We start from the raw sequence: 23,622 nt of genomic DNA, 5'->3' as shown, positions 1-23,622 counted from the left end.
GGATGAGGTACCAGGTCCACGTTGCAGACCAGCAGCTAATGTAGGGGCAGCTGAGGGCCATCAGCCAACAGAGCCGTGATGAAATAACACACAACTATTTTTAGGTGAGTAATGATGGCACAATGCAAATACTGATTGGTGAATAACTGTGTTTTAATGTACCTTAGCGTCAGGTATATTACAAATTGCATTCACACACACTACAAACACACTTTATGAGTGGCACTTGCTAATGCACTTGTTATGTACACAGTGCATGGGTAATGGGTTTACAAATGTCCATATGCCATGGGTTACTTCACCCATTAGCATTCATTTGTGTGAACTCAGTTCACTTCTTCTGTGCACGTCCTGCAGTTGCACGCTCAGAGTGCTGACTGCTCTCCCTTGAGGCATATGATGGTGTTCCCTGCCTCACACTATGCCGTCTGGGTTCTGCAATTGGTGGGGTGATGTTGCTTTGGCTGGAGAGCTCCTCACTGTCCCCTAAGACCACGAGTCCTGTGTCACCTATATTAGCTGTTTGCAGCTGGTCAACTGCATTGGTGACCTGCACCAAATTTTTGGCATCATCCTGGCTGCAATGTGCCATTTCTACCTGCATTGTCACTGTGTGGCATGACAGTACCGATGTGGCATTTTACAAGCGGTTGACCGCCTTGCTATATATGACCAGACAGCTGAAGAGATATTGTTTTCCCCTGCGTCTGGATGCCTGGTCCATTTCATTGTGGCAGAGTTCTTCTATTGCTTCAGTCATTTCCCTGATGCTGTCTGCACAGGCCTTATGTCCCTTATCGCCTTCTGATTGAGCTCTCTGGTGCTGTCCTTAATGTCTGTAAGATTATGATTAACAGACGCATGCTACCTGTGTATTTATTTCATGCTTTTGGCTTGCTGGCACTGGACCTTCACCATTGTGCATTTCAGGCTGGAAAATATGAAAGGACCCTCTCCTACATCTGCACTGGTTTGTGCCCTTGGCCAGCGCCTCCTGCAACTTTTGTCACTATGGTGCATAGGGGACTGATCATGTACCTGCTGTGCATGCTGTTCTTGCTCTGGCTGTGCCTTATCTTCTATGGATTCGGGTTCTCCTGCCAACAGCGGGAGTGGAGGCACAATGGGACGGTGCCTGTGGGACAGGTGTTGGCAGTGTTGTCTGCTCTGTGTCCTCTCCCCCTCCTGGTCCTGTGTTTTACCACCATCTAGTGGACTATAAGCTGACTGACCCCAGAAAGCTTGGAAGGGCATCTGATGTGTGGGCCCAGCGGGTGATCTCAAGAAGTTGGGTCAGCACCAGACTAGGGAAAGGAGGGGAACACAAATCTCAAAAACATCTTAGAGCCCAATCGTCTGAATTGAAATGAAGAGGAAAGAGTTCATTACCATTTCTGAAAAACAGAGATGTGGGTAACCAGGGGGAAGGAAACCCATTGAATGGAGTAGGTGATTTGACTGCCTGCAGCCAGGGCAGAAAAAGGTTGCTCATGCCCCGAGAGGAATGTTAACAGTATTAGGCACACCACAGGGGTGACTAGTGTAACTTTTGAAAGGATTGCCCAGAAGCAGCCCTATTATCCCTTAGCTGGAAAGTGGAACCAGAAGGTAAGCTGGTGAACCCAGAGGTTGATAGGAATCTCTTCCAGTAGGTCACAGTAACCAGGACTTTATCACTACTTTGCGGTATACCTGTGCCAAACAGACCATGGTGGTGGTAAGACTGGTTTCCCCAGAACAGTATCTGCATGACAGGTTTGCAGGGTGAGCCATGTTCCTTAGCTTTGATCTCTCTGCACTATGGCCCTGATATCCTTAGAATGTGGGAGTAATTGCCCAGAGAAAGGTAATTGTCAGTATCAACATGTCCATGGACGGCATTCTTGGCAGGGATCTCCCACAGATACGAAAAGAGGTGGGAGAAAGCCAACCCAGGGCTCCATGGAAACACAGGTTCCTGCGGTGTTGTCCATGAGCAGAGGACAGAGGGCCCAGGAGAAAAATACAGGGTAGAAGATGGATGCCATACACAGTGAGAAGACCTTAATTCAATGGGTTATATGCCCTGACAAAAGAAGATCTCCAGAACTGGCACTGTTGATTCATTTGCTCGCCAGAAGGTACTGCCTGCACTGCACCATCAACCTGAGCCAGACAAACTCCTGCAGGTAAACAGTGTGACTGTTTGTTCACTCCAGAAGTTCCGGGCAACCAGGCACATGCTCTATCTTACGGACCCTAAGATGGCAGAAGTGAAAGTGAAAGGAGGAATGGGAAGGAAATGTTGTACCACCCCCCACCAAGAAATTAAAAGACAAATCAAAGGGACTTCAGGAGCCAGTGGGTGCCCTCCTTGTCCCTCCTCAAGTCTGGGTCAACTATGAACAATGATTACTGACTGCCCTTTTACTTTTTCTTGGTGCTTTTTCTCTTGGGGGCATATGTATCAAGCTATTTGGAGATCGCAAACACTTCTAACCGCAAAAAAACAGTGTTTGCAATCGCAGAATAGCTATTCCCTATGTATAAAAGAGTTTTGCATCGCAAAATAGGTATTTGCTAAATTTGCAAATACCTATTTTGCGAGGCCCACAATCTGCGAATATCCATTTGTGAATTCGCAAATACTGTATTGCGTTTTGCGATTATCGCAAAAACACATGTTGCAAATAGCGAATTTGCAAACCTATGTAACAAATATTTGCAACTCAAAGAAGGTGGTAGCCAGGTAATCAAGCAATAATGAGATGATGAAAGGACTCTTAAAACAATGGACTGTGAAGTAGAAGACGCCAAGGGACGTAAAAAAACAAAAACTCAGGAATTGTTAGGCTCTGCTTTCTGGCCTCTTCGGGGCTGTGTTGCTAGGCCTATAACCTCCCCATCTAAACTGCCTCAGAGTCTGAAGTAGAATACACAGACTACTAAGGGTGTCCAACCGGGGAGGGAAAGGAAGGGGACAGCAGGGAGGGAGACCAGAAACGACAAAGAACAACTGGTTTAGGGAAAACCCACCCACTCAGGTACTTCTAGCCCCCCCACTTCTCTCTCACTCTCTTTACCTCATCGGTAGGGGCAACAAACCCTCCCGCTCGTACCTGTAAAGCAAAATACGTGAGCGGTTCTGTAGTAGACTCTCAAGGAGGGGGTATCAGGCACTCCACCCAGCTGCAAGGATGACAAAGCACAAACACGTTTTCAGGAAAAGACCCTGACTCGAAGGGCTATTCTTATACTGGTCTATCTGCTACACCAGAGGGGTACACAATGTCTCGTACTGGTACGTTTGTTTTCTCCCACACTCTGAGAGTCTCCTTAGTAATTCCCTCGGTTATCAAGTTTGATGCAAGGTTTTGGCGAGAACAGCCCCTCACTTGTTACACAAAGGTGTCCGCGTAATCCTTCCCCTCAGCCGAGAGGACAACGCCCGTAAAGAAACAATAGTTAGCACACTTGCGCTGTCTTATCCAAAAGTCAAAACACCTAGAAGCCAGGTAATGATCATACAACCAGCCCAGTTGCTTCCCCTCTGCCGAGAGGAAAATCAAAGTACAATGAGAGTTATGCGTCCCTGCGTGAACTCCGACGCCGTGATGAATTGCCGTCAAAGTATAACAGATGCGGAAAGAATCCGCTTTCTTACCGCCTCCTCGGTTTCTTACCAACCGTTCTACAGAATGCATCCAGAATTATCGGCAATAGCTTCTTCCTCGAGGCTCATTTGATGACTCGTTGCGCACGTCCTGTGCGTACCTTGCATGACGGCCCCTCGGCATGATGGGACTTGTAGTTTGTTGTTATTCCGATGTCGGGGAATCACGGATTATCATTCTTCAAACACCCTGCCTGGCGGATCATGACAGGAATAATACATTTATTAATGAAAACTACATGTTCAAATTTGCAGAAAGTGAGATGGAAGTGTAGTGGAAAGAAGGTTGATAACCAAAGAAAGGGATTGAATAATGATAAATAAAACTGTATGTAGAGAGGCAAAACTAGACTGGATAAAGAACTAAAAAAGAACAACATTCCACAAAAACGTGATGGAGAAAATGCCTGCTTCCCTTTTGGAGACTGCTTAAAAATTGAGAGACAGGGATGTTCGAGAGGACATTAGAAAGCCTGTTTGAGGAGTACAAGGCATATCTGAGGTGCAGTATGCTACAGCTTTTCAACTCCTTGACCTTTGATTTACAAATCAGAGCTATCACATGTTTTAGTCCAATTAGTGCAATGTTATCATAAATAAAACTACAATACCCAGAAGGCATTAGGTTGTCACATGAAAGTCCGGGACTGGAAACAATGTGATGGGACAGAGTGAGGTGGCCACCTTAACTCTGTTCTTCAGAGCCCAGGCACCACTATTCCTGTTGCATTAATGACTGCTACATCCTCAGTAGTACTTGAGCACATCAGCTGAACCGCGAGGAAGGAAAACACGTTCCAAATGTTTGAGAAGGATTATTTCTGTGGAACAAACATAGCTGGCAAGCAGTGACCCTCTCAGCAATAAGCGGATGAAAATAGCATTTTTTCTCATTGACACTATGAATCATGTAAAAACGAGCAGGAGACTGAGAAGAAGGAAATGGGGAAGAAGTGACATGAACAAAAAGGGTCGGTGGGATAAAAGAAGAAAGTTTATAAAGGAATTGGAAAAGATTTTAGATAGGGAATTAGAAGGAGGAGAGATTCTATTTTACATATATTTTTGCAGAGTTCACTAATTCTTTGGCCTCTATGCGCTTTTAGGAATCTCAGCAATGAGGAGCAAGCTACAATGATGGCAAAAAGAAAAGAAGAAAAGAAACAGTAGTGGTGGCACCACTAAAATGAAAGCATGCTGAGCCTCTTTAAAAATAAAAAAATGTAAAAAGATTGAGAGGAGGAAGTCACAATGAAATTAAAGGCATGCACCCGCAATAAGGAGCAAGCTGCCACGCTGCCTACCAACAAAACAAGTGGTTGTGATTGTCCCGGCAGCTTTGAAAGTGGAAGCGCACACAACGCGCTGAATTTAAACAAAGCACATTGTCCTGCTCCAAGGAGGACAAACTCAATAATGACAAAAGTACTTAACACTAAAAAACACGTAAGCGTCTATGAACCGAAGAAAAGAAGCCAGTGCCATGAGTATTCAAATATTTACAACATGACGCTTCTAGCTAGATGCGTCATGTTGTAAATAAGGTGCATTGTTGACGCCGGCATTGCGTCACAAAAAGTGCTGCAATGGCAGCACAAAGAGGCGCAAGAGTCTTGTAAATCTGCCCCAAATTTTTTTTATGGGCTTAAACGTGTGATGGCTGAATCCAAATATCTTAATGTACTTGCTCAAGTCACAGAATATTTTCAGATCAGTTAAAAAGGAACAACATTTAGGACCTGATTACGAGTTTGGGGCAGTTGCGCCGGCTGACCACTGGCACTGTTGTGCCAAACACACGCAAGGACCGCCAGCTTTATTATGAGTTTAACTTGTGTTTCATGAGTTCAACTCGTAATACGGCTGGCCGTCCTTTGCCTTTCTCATGGCGGTGCCTGGAAAAGAGGCAACGTCATGGTAGTGGCAAAAAAGTTCCATCACAGCATGGACGTCCATGCCGTCCATGCCGTCTGGACTGTAAGTGGATAGACTGGAAAACATGGAAGTATCCATAGAGAAACAAACTAGGGAGGTTGAAATAAACCAAAAAGAGATCTCTCCCCTTAGAGCAGGTGAAAAAGATTTAAGATATAAGATTGAGTTCCTGGAGAATAATGCGCAAAGAAACAATATAAGGATCTTAAACGTACCAAAAGGCTTTGAAGGGGACAACATAAAAAAGCAGTGACTTGTCTACTAAAGGAATCCATCCCAAATCTCGACATTAACACACTAGAAGAAGATACACAGTGCATGCACCAGGATCCTTTCCGCAAATCTATAGCCAAGGAGACACTAAGGAAGATTCTAGTACATTTTAAAACATACATGCTCAAGGAGACAATCTTACTAGAAGTCATCAAAGCAGGATCATACACAAGGGGAAAATGGGCTTTTAGAATCTGATTGGATATTTCTAGGACAACCCAGGATAGGAAATGGGAGGTAGGTAAATCTATGCCAGAGCTAAGATCCTTGGGTGCCACATTAAGGGTGATGTGGAGTAATAAGATGCATAATATCAAAGACCCAAAATAGGCAGATATGCTGATTGATCTGATCTAAGCACACCAGAAATAACTTAGTTTAATAAATCCCGGAATGGTGAGAGGAATCAAAAAATAAAAGTGGCCTTAAAAACGGATACTTGATGATAAATGGAAGGTTCCCAAGGGAGGGATGGGGGGAGCACATTCACATAGGATTTTTTTCTGTTATATTCAACACAGGCTAGGGGAGCAAGAGGGGAATGAAGAAAGGTCCTCATTGACACAAAAGTAGCAGATCCTTTCAGACAGGTACTTTTGTTACCTCTTTGTTTTATATACTAAAGATAGAAAATGACTGGGGTTTTTTAAGACAAGGCTGGAACATCTTCACTTGGAATGTCAAAGGTTTTGGTTGTTAGTAGGCAGAATTTTTTGGGGGAATACTGGATGGATGTTGTCAAATAGTGAGATAATAATAATACAAGAGAGAAAACTTGTTTAAACGAGAATGGAGCAAAATTTAAATAAATAAAAAAAGTGGGTTAAAAACTATGGGGCCCATTACGATGTCGGGCGGTTTGCCCCCGCCAGGCTGGCGGTAGCCACCACAGGCCTGGCGGGGGCAATCCGCCCGACATCCACTCCCGAATGCCCCCGCCATAATAATATGGCGGGGGGACAGTGGCGGACGGAAAGACCGTCCGCCGCTTTTCCGCCCCAGTCGCCTTGCGGCCAGGGCGGAAAAGGATTAATATGGTGGAGGTGTCTCATCGACACCGCCAGCCATATTAGTATGGTCCAATTCAGACGCCACTCTGGGGGCCCCCTGCGGGCCCCCAGAGTGAAGGAGGAGTGGGGGGTGCACCTGTGGTACCCCCTAGCATTTGCATAAACAAAGCGGCAGGCACCGCGCGGTGCCTGCAGCTTTGTTTATGCAAATGCGCGCATTCATTTTTAACATTGTGGCGGGCAGTGCAGTGAGCACCGCCCGCCACTATGTTAAAAATGGGGGATGCGCCCGCCACTGTGGCGGGCGCATCCTAATGCAGACATCTGGACCCCCGCCCTCAAGGCGGGCTGCCCCGTTTTCCGCAAGGGTGGCGGGCCGGCAAAGCCCGCCCGCAATCCTAACAGATCAGGAGTGCTGTACAAAAGGGGTAGCAATTCTCTTTAAAAAATCGATTAAAGCATGCCTGGGGAATGGATCACTGAAATATTATCGACGGTCACATTATCGACTTACCAAAATATCGTTGACAAATTATCGACGACAAAAATATCGACTTTCTATACTTATTACACAAATTACAAAAATATCGAGTAAAAAATATCGAGTACTTACTATATCGAGTACATAAATATCGCTTCTATAAATATCGACTACAAATATATCGTTGGACATGAAATTAGCCCTAACACTACAAAAATATCGACTACAAAAATATAGACTACCAAAATATCGTAAAAAAAAAAATTATCGAGTTCATGTTTGTACACTTTCATTTCTTAAATACCATCTTAATCATCAATAAAAGTCATTGCTCTATACAAAATACATTTCACATATAATACCTGTTACTTACATAAAATTACTATTATTGAACATTTGCTATACATTCTATTACATGCATTTTGTCATTTTCTAAATAATCTTTGCATTTAACAAACTTTTTCATTACTTATTTTCACATAAAAATCTATTTCATTTGAAAACGAACCTGCTTTAATGCGGGAATCACCACATACCACCATTCTCACATCAACAAACACTCCAATTAACTAAAAAAAATTCAAACTAGCCTATACAATGCTTCCTTACATCCTACAACCAATCAAATCAAAGCACACATAATACATATACTATAAAAGGGATACATGCATTCTACCATTTGTTGCTGCTATCTCTCTGGAAAGTAGATGCCAACACTCTGAAGATTTTGTTGCTGAATAAACATCTTTAAAGATCCAGCTCACTAGCTAATTAATCAAGTAAGTAACACTGCATTTTTTAGAAATCTAAATTAGAAGTGCACTATTTTCCTTACATCTCCTAACTCTTACACTTATTTTATTTTCATCTCTTCCTACATTTTTGATAGAAACTACTCAGACACAATTCCTATTACATGGTCATATTTCTTCACGTGCAAAATCAGATAGTAAGTATATAATAATGCTCTGTTATACACCAACTGCTGTTTTTACACACTAATTTACAAGAGTATTTAATTTTTAAAAACATTATATTTACAGATTTACTGAGATTGTCCTATTTCTACACCAAAAAGGATAAAACTACACTAATTACACATGTAAGTATAGATGTGTTTGTTATGAAACTGCCAATTTTATTAGTGCACATTTTTAAGCAACATATCTTGTTTTTTACATCTTCCCTATAGATCATTTGAAAGATCCAACATCAACTATACCAAAAGACAAGAGTACCCTTCTGAAAAATGTAAGTATAATTGTAATTTGTCTAAAATTGGCTAAAAAAACGCAAACTATATTCTTAACACCATGTTATATATTTTGAATTGCCTCTACAGATATTCGGAAAACATCATACATCTATTCTACATATCCTATGAAAACATCCAACACAAATTATACCAATATACAAGAATACCCTTGTAAAAAATGTAAGTATACTTGTCATTTCTCTAAAACTGCCGAAAATAACACACACTATGTTCTTAACAAAATGTTATCTATTTTATATTTCCTCTACAGATATTCTGAATACATCATGCAGCTATTCTGCCTACAACAAATGAAACAACTTATTTAAAAGTTAGTATACTTTTAAATATTTCCCATTTCCAAATGGTTAAATATAAAAATTATAATAATTTTCATTTATTTCTTCTATCTACTCTACAGATCAGACCTGTACTAACTTGATGTACTCCACCAATTACTACAACTCTACTATTTAAACAAGTAAGTATATGTAATGTTTACATCAAATGTACAAGTAAGCAAAAATGACAACTGCTTTTTAGTAGGAAATACGTTTGTTTTGTGTAAACATTAACGTGGCTTTTCTATATTTTCATACCAACAGTAAATAAAGACATACATACAAGAAAATCCTTCAAAAGACATTTCTGCTTTTGTGACTACTACTTTGATTAACTGTAAGTATAAAAACATCATTAATGATGTTAGCACCACAAAATGAAAAATATGTGTTTTGATTGTGTTTCTTTCTACTCTTTCCTAGAACAAGTAAATCAAAATGACTGAAGGTGCAGAATTTGTCATGTCTCAGAAAAATAAATTACTATTATGCTACATGGGTTATGTGTATAATCAGGAAAGACAAAGTGGTAGAAAAGTTTTTTGGAAGTGTACCAAATATTACTCCAACAAATGTTATGGGAGGGCTACTACTGAGGAAACTAATGTGCTATTTACTAGGGAACACAATCATCCCCCAAATGTCACAGAAATTGAAATTAGAGATGCTTTAGAAAGTATTAAAAGTGCTAGCACACAAAGTGATAAACCAACAACACAAATCCTTAAAGAAGAACTGGTAAAAGTCCCAGCCCATGCTTCAGGTCAACTACCCTCTATTGACTCCCTGAAACGCACAATTGCACGCACTAAACGACTCACTAGCACAACCCAACCCAACCCAACAACTTTTGAGGAAATTATTATTTCACCAGAAATGGCCATCACACACAATAAAGATAAATTTATCCTTTTTGATAATGAAAGCAGTACAAACAGAATAATTATGTTTGCAACTGCAAGTAATTTACGAAAAATCCAACAGTGTCCCCAATGGATGATGGATGGAACATTTAAACCATGGCCAAAACCATTTTATCAACTGTATTCCATCCACGGTTTATACCATAATTCTAACATACCTTTCATTTACTGTTTGCTACCCAACAAACAGCAAAACACTTACACAGAAATCTTAAATGTTCTCAAAACGGAAATCAATAATTATTTTCCAGAAAAAATAATTATTGATTTCGAATTAGCTATGATTAATAGCATTTTGAGAACATTTCCCCACACAGCAATCCAGGGTTGCTATTATCATTTTAATCAGAGCATATGGAGGCATCTCCAAAAATCTACTTTAAGTATACTATACTCTACAGATAGCACCTTTGCCTATCAAGTAAAAAAATTAATAGCCCTGGCCTACGTCCCTATTACAGATGTAGCGGAACATTACAATTTATTAATTGACAGCACATATTATAGGAGGAATGAGGATAAACTAACCCCATTACTGGACTATTTCGAAGACACTTGGGTGGGAAGGTTGCACAGATCTGGACATCGACGCCAGCCCAAATTCCAAATCCCTTGGTGGAATGTCTATCTTAGTACTTTAAACCAAGAGGCTAAAACAAACAACAGTGTAGAAGGGTGGCATAATGCTTTCCAAGCAACTACAAACAGAGGCAAACCCACATTCCATAACCTTCTAGAAGCTTTGAAAAAAGAACAAAGCTATCAGGAACTAAGAATGGAACAATCAGTGTCACAAATAGGTCCAAAACTCACTAAACAAACTAAACAAATGTTCCGACTACTTCAAAGTCAAGTCACACTATACCCTACAACTAGAGGATTAGAATACCTGTCAATAATAGCTAAAAGTCTACTATAAAAAATAAATATAAATATACTAATGTCTTCTTACAATAATAGTAAAATTTACATTTCATAAACATATATAATTAATTATAAATAATACATATTTGTTTGACAAACTTATTTAAATTAGGAAAAATATTTCGTAACAAATATGCAATGTTTATAATTTCATCACACATACACATAACATTAAAAATCGACATTTCCCACCCAATGAAAATTGTAAATTAAATACTTACAATTTTTGGAGATGCGAAAGACGCAATCAAGCAAAAAGCAATCCATACAATCCAATCCAATATCTTACAATTCCAATAAGGGAAATCCTCAAAAACCCTAAAATAAAGAGTAAAACTTAAAAAAACGCTCCAGGAAATCCCGAAAACAGTAGTGTGGACACTTTAGGATTTAAAGTGATATACACACAACTTTTAAAAAACGGTCACGCATATCAATGTATCCATCCGATTCGAAACCCTCCAAAAAACCCAAAAAAGGTTGAAAAAGTGTTAAAACCGCTCCTGGCAAACACGAAAAATAGGAGATAAATGTCAAAATATAAGCATAATAAGTCAAACATTTGTTTCTCCGTAAAAAAACACGCTTCCTTCCATGTAGTTTTCATGCGAGGAACCGGAACCTGTAAAATAACATACATGACGAAACCCACCCACAAATACCCCCTTCACATTTGTAAATATACTAACAATTAACATTAACCATGTAAGAAGACATTTCCGAACACTTAAAATAACACTTGAAGCAAAAAAATCACGACACATCTATAACGGAGACTTTTCACCAAAACGCTACTTAAACAATTAAAACATACACCAAAAAACACTACAAAGTTCGATTATACCCTCAAACATGACCACTTACTTATAATTTGTAGTTAAAAATAACCTTACCTCTCCCCACGCGAAGCAACTCCCAACCGCGAGCTTCTCCAGTCCAGAATGGAGCGCAATAACCTTACGCGGTAAAAAAGTAGTCCCCTTAACCCAGTGGTTCCCAAACTTTTTTGACCCGTGGCTCCCTTGACCTAATCGGCAGTTGGCCGTGGCTCCCCACCGTTTATTTTTTTTACCAGTGGGCGGGATGTAAGCCCGACCTCGGGAGTACTTCCTGTTGTCTTCCGTAAAGTAATTGGGACGCAATGAAGGTATTATAATGATATTAGTAACAAAATATGCATGGAGGCGCCCTGGGACATGGTGGCCCCTGGATCAGCCACACTCCGTTTACCCGTCACTAGTTTCACCAGGGAGTGACAAACTCGCCCTGCTTGGGGGCCTTTTTCTCAGAGAAAACCAATTTTTTCTGCATGTGTTCGGGAGCCACCACCTCCTCCCAGGCCTCAAAACTGACCTCAAAGTTCGCCTCCTTCAAAGACACTTCCAAATGTAACTCACGCCCTCTCTATTATCTTAAGGAAGACCTTCCAGTACAGAAAATTATTTTCTCCATGACTATGAAAGTGCCTTCCCAATGTGTTCTTGTGCTCGAGTGTCTGCCATTTATTGCAGTATTATACCTCTACTTGTAGTTTGTACGTTTTTACAACTTGCACACATGTCACTTTTCCCCCCTGTAATGTACTTTTTGCTACCTCTTGTATTTTGTTTGCTCATGTTACTACCTCATGCAACTTAACTTTTGCAATTTGGTCACTTGTAATTTTCTCATGTATCATTACTTTTCCTATTGTGAAGCGCTCTGCCATCTTTGGGCATTCCACGTAGGCCCACAAGTGCCTGACCTGTGCAGCACTTTCACGATAGCCATGTGAGGTTAAATTACATAAAATGAGGCCCTGATTTTGAACAGGGTGGCATAGGGTGGGGCACTTAATGCACCTGCAAATACTGGAAGATGAGGATCGGGTATTTACTGGAAGTGGTAAATACCTCCAAATTCTGAGCTCCACTCCATGAAGGTAGCATTAAAGCACCAGACTCTGTTGTTTTGCCTTTTTACCCGGAGTTTTTGCAAATACATTTTTTGAAACCCATCAGTGAAAAACTGCATGGGTGCAGTCATGCCTGCAAAATACAGATGTTTCATTTGTGTGTGCTTTGCTTTGTTCCCACCTGTCCTGGTTAATTCCGGACTATTTAAACCCCCCCACCAGAGCTGCCACCGTGCGCCCCCTATAATGTACCTTTTGTTACCTCTTGTATTTTGTTTGCTCATATTACTGCCTCATGTAACTTAACGTTTGGTTTTGTAATTTGGTCACTTGTATTTTTCACATTTATCATTACTGTTCCTATTGTGAAGCGCTCTGACACCTTCGGGCTTCCCACGTAGAACTCCCTTCACACTATCTCTCACTGCAAAGCCGAGAACACACGGGTACAAGGAAGACAAGCTGGAAAAAGACTTTGAAAAGCCACGGTCTGATCATCTGGCTCGCTTCTAAAGCTTGGCATGAATCTCACGTTACCCGCAAAATCGAAGGGCTTTCAAGCGGAGCTCAGTGAAATCGCGCGCCACTGCACTTGCTACTGTTCAAACGATTGAAAAATTAAAAAGCATTGTGATGAGACATTCCTACATTCCTGCATTCGTCTGCGACACTTACTTACCGATTTGAACAGGGTCAGGCGAGGCAAGGCACGGCAGGGCAGGGCAGGGCACAACACACGGGTAAAAGGAAGACAAGCTGGAAAAATACTTTGAAAAGCCACTGTTCTGATCATCTGCATCTGACTTCCTGCATGGCTGCGCGGCGCCCCTGGCTGCTCATCACGGCGCACCAGGGCGCCGCGGCGCACACTTTGGGAACCACAGCCTTAACCCATTTGTGTAAAAGTATAATAGACAATACAATGTTAAAGTAAAAAAATATAATACATACACATGTATAATTTTACAAATTAATACACTATACTCATTACAATTTTCCTTATTTAAGAAAAATAAATATATTTAATATAAATTAATATATAATAATTATTATATATTAATAATATTAAATAAATATGTAAGACTTTGAATAAAAGATGTAAATATTTTGTTATTGTGTACATTTATATGAATAAGTTTGTGTTTAATTTAAAGTAAACATTATAAATGTTGATGGTAATAATTAATAATAATAAATAATATAACTTATTTATTGTTATTAATATAACAATTTGAACCATTTACTATATAAACAATGGCCAGAAAAAAAGTATTTATTTTATCTGTGAATGTATGTATTTTTGAAATTAATAAAGGAATGTTTATGTTTATTAATTAATAATAATAATAATAATAAATAAAATAGTTATTATTTTTATTAATTATTACAAAATGTTTTATAATAATTTCTAACTATAACAAAAGTATATAATAGCTTAAATAATATTTTGACAATAGCAGATATTATAATTAAACATGTTGTTTCCCTATACAATTATAAAGTTTACAACCGAATATATTTCTATGTTTAATTTTAAAACAACATTTTCTGAAATATATACAAACAAATATTTTATTTTGTATTTCAATTTCTTCTAACAAATGTAATAATAGTCATGTTACTTGTTCAAATAAAAAATGTTTTATATATATTTAATGATATTAATATTTAATATTAACATTATTAAATATTAATGTAAGAAATGTATTAAAAACATTTTTTTATGTATTTCAATATAAATACTTGTAACTGTAAGTGAATGATGGGAATATGTTAAATTTACTGAAATGTAGTAAACAATTTTATTTTTATTATTGACAACATGTATATAAATGTAAATGTGTTATTCTGTGAATACTAAAAGTCAAAATAATGTGATGTTATTTTTGTTTGTGATTGTATTGTAGTACACAATAAAAATTTAAAAAATTGTTTAATAAAGTTTTTTGAAAACATCCATGTAGCATTATTTTGTAATATTAAAAGACAGTAATGAACAAATGTATGCAAATGTGCTGCACACTGACCAATTTAATATGTCCTATTGCTACTCCAGTCAAGCTAATATCATAGAAGCTGCAGGACACTAGCTTAAAATTATTTACTATTCCTACTCCAGTCAAGCTAATATCATAAAATGTGGTGGACACTGACCAATGTTTATTTAGTAATTCAACTCCAGTGTAGGTAATATCAGTGATGGTGCTGGACACTAACCAATTAATAATTAGAATTCCAACTCCACTCTAGCTACTGTCTGGAAAGATGCTAATACATATATTTTTTTGATAAAATTTAAACTTAATAATGTACAGTTATATTTTTTGTATTTTCCTGTAATAGCTTTAATGTATAAGTGTTTTATTTTACACTATACACCAGCACTCCAAAATACCCAAAACTGTCCCTGAACACTAAAAATACCCCTTCACCCCAAAGCCCAAAACTGACCCAGAACCCTACAAATACCCCTTTATCCACAAACTTAAAACTGACCCAGAACCCCAAAAATACCCCTTTACCCACAAACTGAAAACTGACCCTGATCCCAAAAAATACACCTTTACCCAAGAACTGAAAACTGACCCTGAACCTTTAATAAACTACTTTCCCACAAACTGAAAACTGACCCTGAACCCTACAAATACCCCTTTACCCACAAACTGAAAACTGACCCTCAACCCAAAAAATACCCCTTTACCCAAGAACTGAAAACTGACCCAGAACCCCTAAAAATACCCCTTTACCCACAAACTGAAAACTGACCCTGATCCCAAAAAATACACCTTTACCCAAGAACTGAAAACTGACCCTGAACCTTTAAAAAACTCCTTTACCCACAAACTGAAAACTGACCCTGAACCCTACAAATACCCCTTTACCCACAAACTGAAAACTGACCCTCAACCCAAAAAACACCCCTTTACCCAAGAACTGAAAACTGACCCAGAACCCCAAAAATACCCCTTTACCCACAAACTGAAAACTGACCCTGATCCCAAAAAATACACCTTTACCCAAGAACTGAAAACTGACCCTGAACCTTTAAAAAACTCCTTTACCCACAAACTGAAAACTGACCCAGAACCCTACAAATTCCCCTTTACCCACAAACTGAAAACTGACCCTCAACCCTAAAAATACCCCTTTACCCAAGAACTGAAAACTGACCCAGAACCCCAAAAATACCCCTTTACCCACAAACTGAAAACTGACCCTGATCCCCAAAAATACACCTTTACCCAAGAACTGAAAACTGACCCTGAACCTTTAATAAACTCCTTTACCCACAAACTGAAAACTGACCCTGAACCCTTTAAAAACCCATTTACCCACAACCTGAAAAATGTCCCAAATCCCACTAAATACACCTTTACTCACGAACTGAAAAATGACCCTGAACCCTAAAAAATTAGCCTATACCAAAAATTATTTAACTGACCCTGAACACTATAAATAATAATGTACACAACATTAAACATTAATATTTAATTAAAACAAAAATAATAATTAACAAAAAAACAAAGTAAATATATTAGCACATTAGCTATAATAATACATTAGATTAGTTAATATTGTTTAATTCCAATTAATTAATTAACATGAACATACATTTATACATAAAATTTAAATGCATCCAATTAATGTAATTAAGTCAGTATTATTAATTAATTACCAATTAATGAATTAAAATAATATGCAAAATATTAATAAGATAATTAAATTATTATAAATAATTGTTTTACCAATTTATAAATTTCAATAATATGCTAATTAATAATAAAATAAATCACTAATTATTATTAATTAATAACCAATTTATCAATTAAAATAATATACAAATCAATAATAAAAAAATTCACTAATTATTATTAAATAATTACCAATTAATCAATTAAATAATATGCTAAATACTTAATAAAACAATTAACTAATTAATATTAATTAATTACCAATTAAAATCTAATTAAAACAATTAACAAACACATATTAATTAATTAATTATTATTAAATTACTTCCCACCCTATTCCCCTATAAACCCACAACCCGCTCCTAAACATTAACTACTATTTATTTATATTTTATTATTATTTTATTTTTTTTTACATTTTTTTCTACATATTCTCGATATTTTTAACTTTCACTATTTTTCGATATTTTGTCTGGTCGATATTTTTGAGTCGATATATTTGTATTCGATATTTTCTGGTCATTTTTTCAGTCGATATTTTGTCCAACGATATTCCTATAGTCGATATTTAGTTAATGTCGATATTTTTCCGTCGATATTTTGTCCATTCGATAATATGTAGTCGATATTATGTCCAGTTACCCTGGGGGAATGCATGGTAGACAAAAGGGGGAGATGGGCCATAGCTAAAGTCAAACTGTATGATAACTGGTTTGCAATTGTAGTATATTATGGCCCCAATATTGGCAACCCAGTACCACTTCAGGACCTAAATAACTCCCTCCTGGATGTAAATATTGGGGGGGGGGGGTGACTTTAATGTTTTAATTGACCCAATACTTGATAAATCGTCCCCCAGGAATACAGTCAAGAAAAAAATGAGATCCTTTTTAAAACTTTTGATGGAGAACCTGGGTTTAATAGATATTTGGCGGGAAAAGGGAAGCAAGGATAACAGATGTACGTTTTATAAAAAAAATAGAGGCATTTTTCAAGAATCGATTTTTTCTTAGTCAATAGCAGAATTGCTAATAAAGTCTCCAATGTAAAACACATAGTAGAGCATCTATTAGATCATTCAGCGGTCAGTTTGGTACTCATATTAAATCAACCACTGACCTAAAAGAAATGGACGTTAAACTGTGTACTATTAATGAATACCAATTTTGTTGAAACTTTAAACACATAGGAATTTTTTCAGATTAATAGACTTTCAAGCCAGATGCACATAGTATGGGACACTTATAACGCCTTTATAAAGGGGCGTCTGAGGGAGAGGAAAGTTAAAATCAAGAAATTAGAATATAATATAACTTAGTGATCTAAGGAATTAGAGAACCCCTTGAATACGCAAGCACAGACTTCAATACAGGTTAATCTACAGGCTGCGGAAATTACAATATCTAGTTTTCTAGAAGAAAAAATCAAAAAGAAATGGGAGGCTAGTATGATTTCAAATTATGAATACAGAGAGGGATATGGAACGTTGCTGGTGTGGAAAACGTAATTATAATTGAGCAAGAACAGTATTGCTGAATGTTAGATCCTAAAACAGGTGGAATGTGTAAGGTAGGTAGAGAATTGGAGGAAGCGTTTGTATGGTTCTTCAAAGACTTATATAATGAAGACTCAGTAGTATCCAAAGAACAATGAAAACTTTATTTTGAGGCAATAGATTTCTTACAGTTGGCTCCCTCCTAAACAGAACTCCTAAGAGCAGAGAAATGTTTAGTAAAAATAATACTGGGATTGGGAACAACGAAGAAAGGGAAAGCAGCAGGTCCAGACAGTCTCCCCAATGAGCTATATACAGTTCTTAAAGAGGAACTGGCCCCACAGTTTAAGGAATTGATAAACTGTGCCTTTTTGGAAGGAAAAGAATTACCACGCTCCTGGGAAAAAGCAATATTTAATATTATTTTAAAACAAAATAAGCACCCCAAACTATGTGAATCATACTGGAGATTTCTCTTTTAAACTCAGATTATAAAATATATACATGCAAGTAATGGCAAAACAATTAGAGAGTGTTACTGGCCAAATGATACATCCTGACCAAAAGGGGTTTATATAGCGGAGACATTTGGATGATCTGACTCAGGAACTGATTGAAACAATAGACTAAGCAAAAACAAATAAAACTCCTCTGACAATCCTCACATTTGATGCTGCTAAAGCATTTGATAGGGTCAGCTGACCTTTCCTACAGTGGTTTATTAGGAAACATGAATTAGTAGAGAATTTCTCAAGAGCAGTGTTAGCGATATATCATAATCCCACTGCTAGGATTCTGGTCAATGGGAATCTCACAGATCAGATAGAAATCAAACTTGGGACATGTCAGGGATACTCTTTCTCATTCTTACTTTTCAACATATATTATTGAGCCGTTAGCATAAAAAATAAGAGCACATTTAAATGTAAGACCGTTTACTATTTCAAGTGATTTTATTAGGTATTTTCAAATAGAAGAACACAAAAGTTGGGAAAGAAGGTATGTCTCTATGCAGACGATTTGATGATGTATACCAGTGATATAGAAACATCCTGGACAGAGATTTTTAAAACGTTAACGGAATTCAGTAAAGTATCAGGATATATTTGAAATCAGCAAAAATATGAAATAATAGGGTGGAACACTAATTGTTCCAGTCCCTTGGTGAAACAACATCTCAGATACTTGGGGATTCAGGTTTTACAGCATCTCAGTGGCCTGGCTCAGATACATTTTGCAAAAGCAAAAAAATGAAACTATAAGTGTATTGAGGACTTGAAATAGTCTACCTCTAGATCAAACTTATTTAAAATGTCCATCGTACTTAAGTTTACATTTATTTTTTATACAATCCTTACGGAATTTAACATGGACGCTGCTAAAAAACTACGAGGGACATTGTGCAGTTTTATTTGGGCAGATGAGGGGGTAAGGATTGCGTGGAAAAAGTTATGTCAGAGAATGATCTATGGGGTAATCACAAGTCCTGATATGTTAATGTATTACCGGGCCTTTCAATTTAAGACTTTCGGATCACTTGTCTTGGAGAATGTTTTTTATATCCCACTTTTTAATTCCTTAACAACAGAGGAAAAGGTAATAATGGATTTTTTTCTATATAAATTTGGCCACCATAATTATTACAAAAAAGTGAGACTAAGGGCTAGATGCTTGACGGTTTTTGCATGCGCAAACAGGTTTGCAAACCCGTTTGCGCATTTAAAAACCATCAGGGGTATGTACAATGCCAAAATAGCGAGTCACAATTTATTGGTGAATCGCTATTTTGGTATTGCGAGTCGCTATTCGGAAGGCGGCATTTCCTTCCTAATAGTTAGCGCACCCCATGTACAGATGTTTTACTGCCACATTTGCATGAACAAAACTCCCGCAAATTACCACTCTCTTCAAGAGGGTGGTAATGACGTTGTAAAAAGTGAGGGGTCCCCTGGCGATAACAGTTTTTAAGGGAAGGCAGTGGTTCCAGCTGCCCTTACAAAATGAAACAAAAACGTTTCATAATTTCCTTTTTAAATGCATCCCATTTTTTTTTTTAACCCTTTACCTGTTCGACATCACGGTGGGCGTGTACGTCGGATGGCCGGGAGCCGTCCGATCTGCACACATGTGGAATTTGCCCGCACCGCAGGAAAATTCCGGCCGCAGTCAAGGGGTTACAAAAAACAGGCTGCATTTGAAAAAAGAAACTGCTTTATTTAAAAGCAGTCCCACACATGGTGGTCTGCTGTTTCCAGCAGACCACCGTACCTGGAAGGGCCTGCCATTCACAATTGGGTCTCAAATTGTGAGAGGCTCATTAATATTCATTAGCCATTCTTTTTGCGACCCCATTGGAAATTGTAAAAGAGTGTAATAACACTGTTGGACATGCATAATTGCGAGTCGCAAAAAAGACTCACAATTTGCGAAGCGCTATTTTGCACGTCATACTTCTGGCCCCAAAAGTCCTGAAGGCCGGATGTAGCTTATTATATCAGATTAGATCAGAGGTCTTCAAACTTTTGGATGCCGAGACCCCCCTGTCGACATTTTCAGGTGTAAGGACCCCCTCATGAGAAAAATTTACAAACCTGTAGGCAGAATCTGCACATGCATCAAACTCCAGCTCTGGTCCAGGCAGCATAACAAGTTTTGAGCCCAGAGCAGGAGCGGGCAAAAAGCCTGGATTCATGGCTCTGCCAGTGCCGCAGGTTAACAAACCGTTTCCTAAGCCTACATACCAGTAGCGGTCGGCAGTAGGTGTTTCTATAGGGCGGTGACGTGGGCAGAAGGAGGGGCAGGGTGGGGGGAAATAATGTATGGATTACGGAGTTTTACAGGTAAGTAAACATTTAAATACATAAAACGAATTTCGTTGCGCACACTGCATCACCAAATGTGATGCAGTGCGCGCAACGAAATTCGTTTTATGTATTTAAATGTTTACTTACCTGTAAAACTCCGTAATCCATACATTATTTCCCCCCACCCTGCCCCTCCTCCTGCCCACGTCACCGCCCTATAGAAACACCTACTGCCGACCGCTACTGCTACATACTCAGGGGCAGATTTACAAGCCCCTTGCGCCACCACTACCTCACTTTTTGTGACGTATTGGTGGCGCAGGAGGCCCCTTCATATTTACAAGATGATGAAAAGCCACCCTGCGAGCCTTTTCCTCTCCTTGTAAATATGGCCCCTTCACATGCAGCACTGTGCATGGAAGGGGAGTTCCATGGGTGTTGCTGTAGGTGTTCCCACGCAACACCCATTGAACAAGACACATCTCCATATTTTCGAGAAATCGTAAATCTGGAGATGTGTGTGAATGCTAATCCACCTTAGAGGTGGCGTAGCGAGGAGAATTTTTAAAATTTCTGCTCATTTATTCCTCTTTCAATGCGTGCTGCATTCTCCAGCATGCATTGAAAGAGGAAAATGTCTGCAGTGATTGTTTTTGTGCAGGAAGGTACCCCTTCCTGCAAAAAACAATCTCCCCACGACGCAGGCATCCTTGCACCATGGTGCAAGGGTTCCTGCGCCGGCGCATGGCTGAAGCTTGTGCGCCAGCGCAGGAGAAGAACAGAGATGCAACATATTTTTGTAAATATGTTGCATCTCTGTGCTTTCCAAACTAACAGAGCACGGAACAGCCAAATGACTTGATGCACTGCGCTGCATTACTGGTTGTAAATCTGCCCTAAAGTGCTTTAAAATGTTTACAACTCCAGCACATCCACAGGACGAAATTCTCACGAGTGCCGAGATGCAATGGGACTTGTATATAATGTTTTTATAAGATAAATTAGTCTTATAACAGAAATTGGCAAAAGTAAAAAACATTTTGTGGCAGATTTACAAGCCTTTTGTGCCACTTTTGCGTCACTTTTAACATGGGAAAAGTGACGCAAAAGTGGGGCAAGCGACTTGTAAATCCGCCCCTTGGTGTACAGAAAAAACGTTTTAAGATGTATGAATGTCTTTTCTGTTCTTGGGTAATTTTAATTGTTGTTAACCTGTGACATTTTTGACTTCCTGGAGTTTTATTCACAGCTACCGCTTGATAAAACTGTTTAAATGTAAGGAATAGGCAGAGTGTAGGGGCCCAGGGGGTACTGGAACCAATAAAACTACAAAGCCTCTGTAACCAGTTTGCAAAGGCATGTTAATATGCAAATGGTCTTTAACGACCTGTCAAAATCTCTGGTGTGCTGGAGATAAGACTCCAGACACTGCCCAGCCCACAGAAGCTCGAGCTGCACTGCAGCAGCCCGGGCTGAGACACAGAGGAGGAGGAGGGGGGCTGAAGCCCTTGTAGTTCTATGGGCTTGGGCAGAAGTTTGCCTGGGAATGCGTGACCCCCTTTGTAACACTCCACACCCCCCCTGGGGGTCGCGCCCCACAGTTTGAAGACCCTTGGATTAGATGGACCTTGGTGATACCCTGTTATTGTGCTTCTGCTCTAATCTGGGACTTCCCATTTTAGGGGGAAAGTTCCTTATAGTTACCTGCTTAGTCTACCTAACCAAGTCTAAATACGCTTATTGATGTTATATGAGGACTAAAAAATAAATTAAAAAAAAGTCTCTTCACACATACCCCAACGTTTTCATACTCTTTTGGGAGGAACATCGAAGATGTTTTAATTGAAACAGAAAAGTATGTACTAGCAAGACAAAAACAAACATTAAAAAATAAAGAATGAGAATGGATCATTCACCAGTAGCAAGACATTTTATTGACAAACAGCACACGATTTAAGTTGGCGTATCAAGTAAACCAATTACCAAGAGTAGCAGACAGAAACACCACTGTCTCAGAAGTAATAATTTTTGATCCACAAATTAGGCACATTAACACCCAAGGGTTTACATGAGCCAGAAGGCCGGATACTTCTCCTATAAGGAAATAGAGATGCAGCTCACATGATTGCTCATGATTTGGAAGTTATGTGAAACAAGTGGAAGTGATCAAAGAGCTGGACTGTTTAATGGATGGCTGGAACATGAATCCTAAAGACAGACATGTTTGGACATATTGTATTTGCACTTTCAAAGTATTTATCAGCTGTGTGGTCCAAGCGACGATTCTTATTTAAAAATTAATGCTAGGTTTGATTTACTACTTTTAACATTTTTTTATGAATTGTACTGTATTCCATGTCTTGTCTAAATATAGGTTTTATTTGCATTCTTTTATGGCAAAAATTGCCGAAATAAAGATTATTGGAATTGGAATTGGAACATGAAACAGATTTGTTGTAGTTATGCTGCTCTCCGTATTTGTGAACATCAGGTTGGTACTAAGATTTCTGTAGAAACATATTTGTCAAAACACATTGACTTATAGCGAGGCTAACAATGGAGTAATGGAGAACAACATTCTAGACGCCTCTCAGAATGGCTTTGGCCTGGGTCACAGCACGGAGTCTGCTCTCCTAGCTGTAACCGAACATCGGAGGGGAGCACTAGATGCGGGACGCACTTCAGCACTGATTTTATTAGATGTCAGTGCTGCGCTCGATACAGTTTCCCAGCGTTCCTGCTGCAATGGTTGGAGGAGGTGGGATATTGTGGGATCTGCTCTAGATTGGTTTGTCTCTTTTCTCTCTGAGAGGACCTTCTAGTCAACGATTCACAAAGGAGTGAGAGACCCAAATAGACCCTTGAGGGCTTGGGTGGTTAAGTGAAAAGGTAGGGAGGCCTTCAAGGGATTTAATTCAAAGCAAAAATGAGTTGTTCAATTTA

This window comes from Lissotriton vulgaris, chromosome 1_1, assembly GCF_964263255.1.
Source record: "Lissotriton vulgaris chromosome 1_1, aLisVul1.2, whole genome shotgun sequence".
Classification (NCBI taxonomy): Eukaryota; Metazoa; Chordata; class Amphibia; order Caudata; family Salamandridae; genus Lissotriton; species Lissotriton vulgaris.
The sequence above is the reverse complement of the archived record's forward strand: the minus strand, read 5'-3'. Positions refer to the sequence as shown.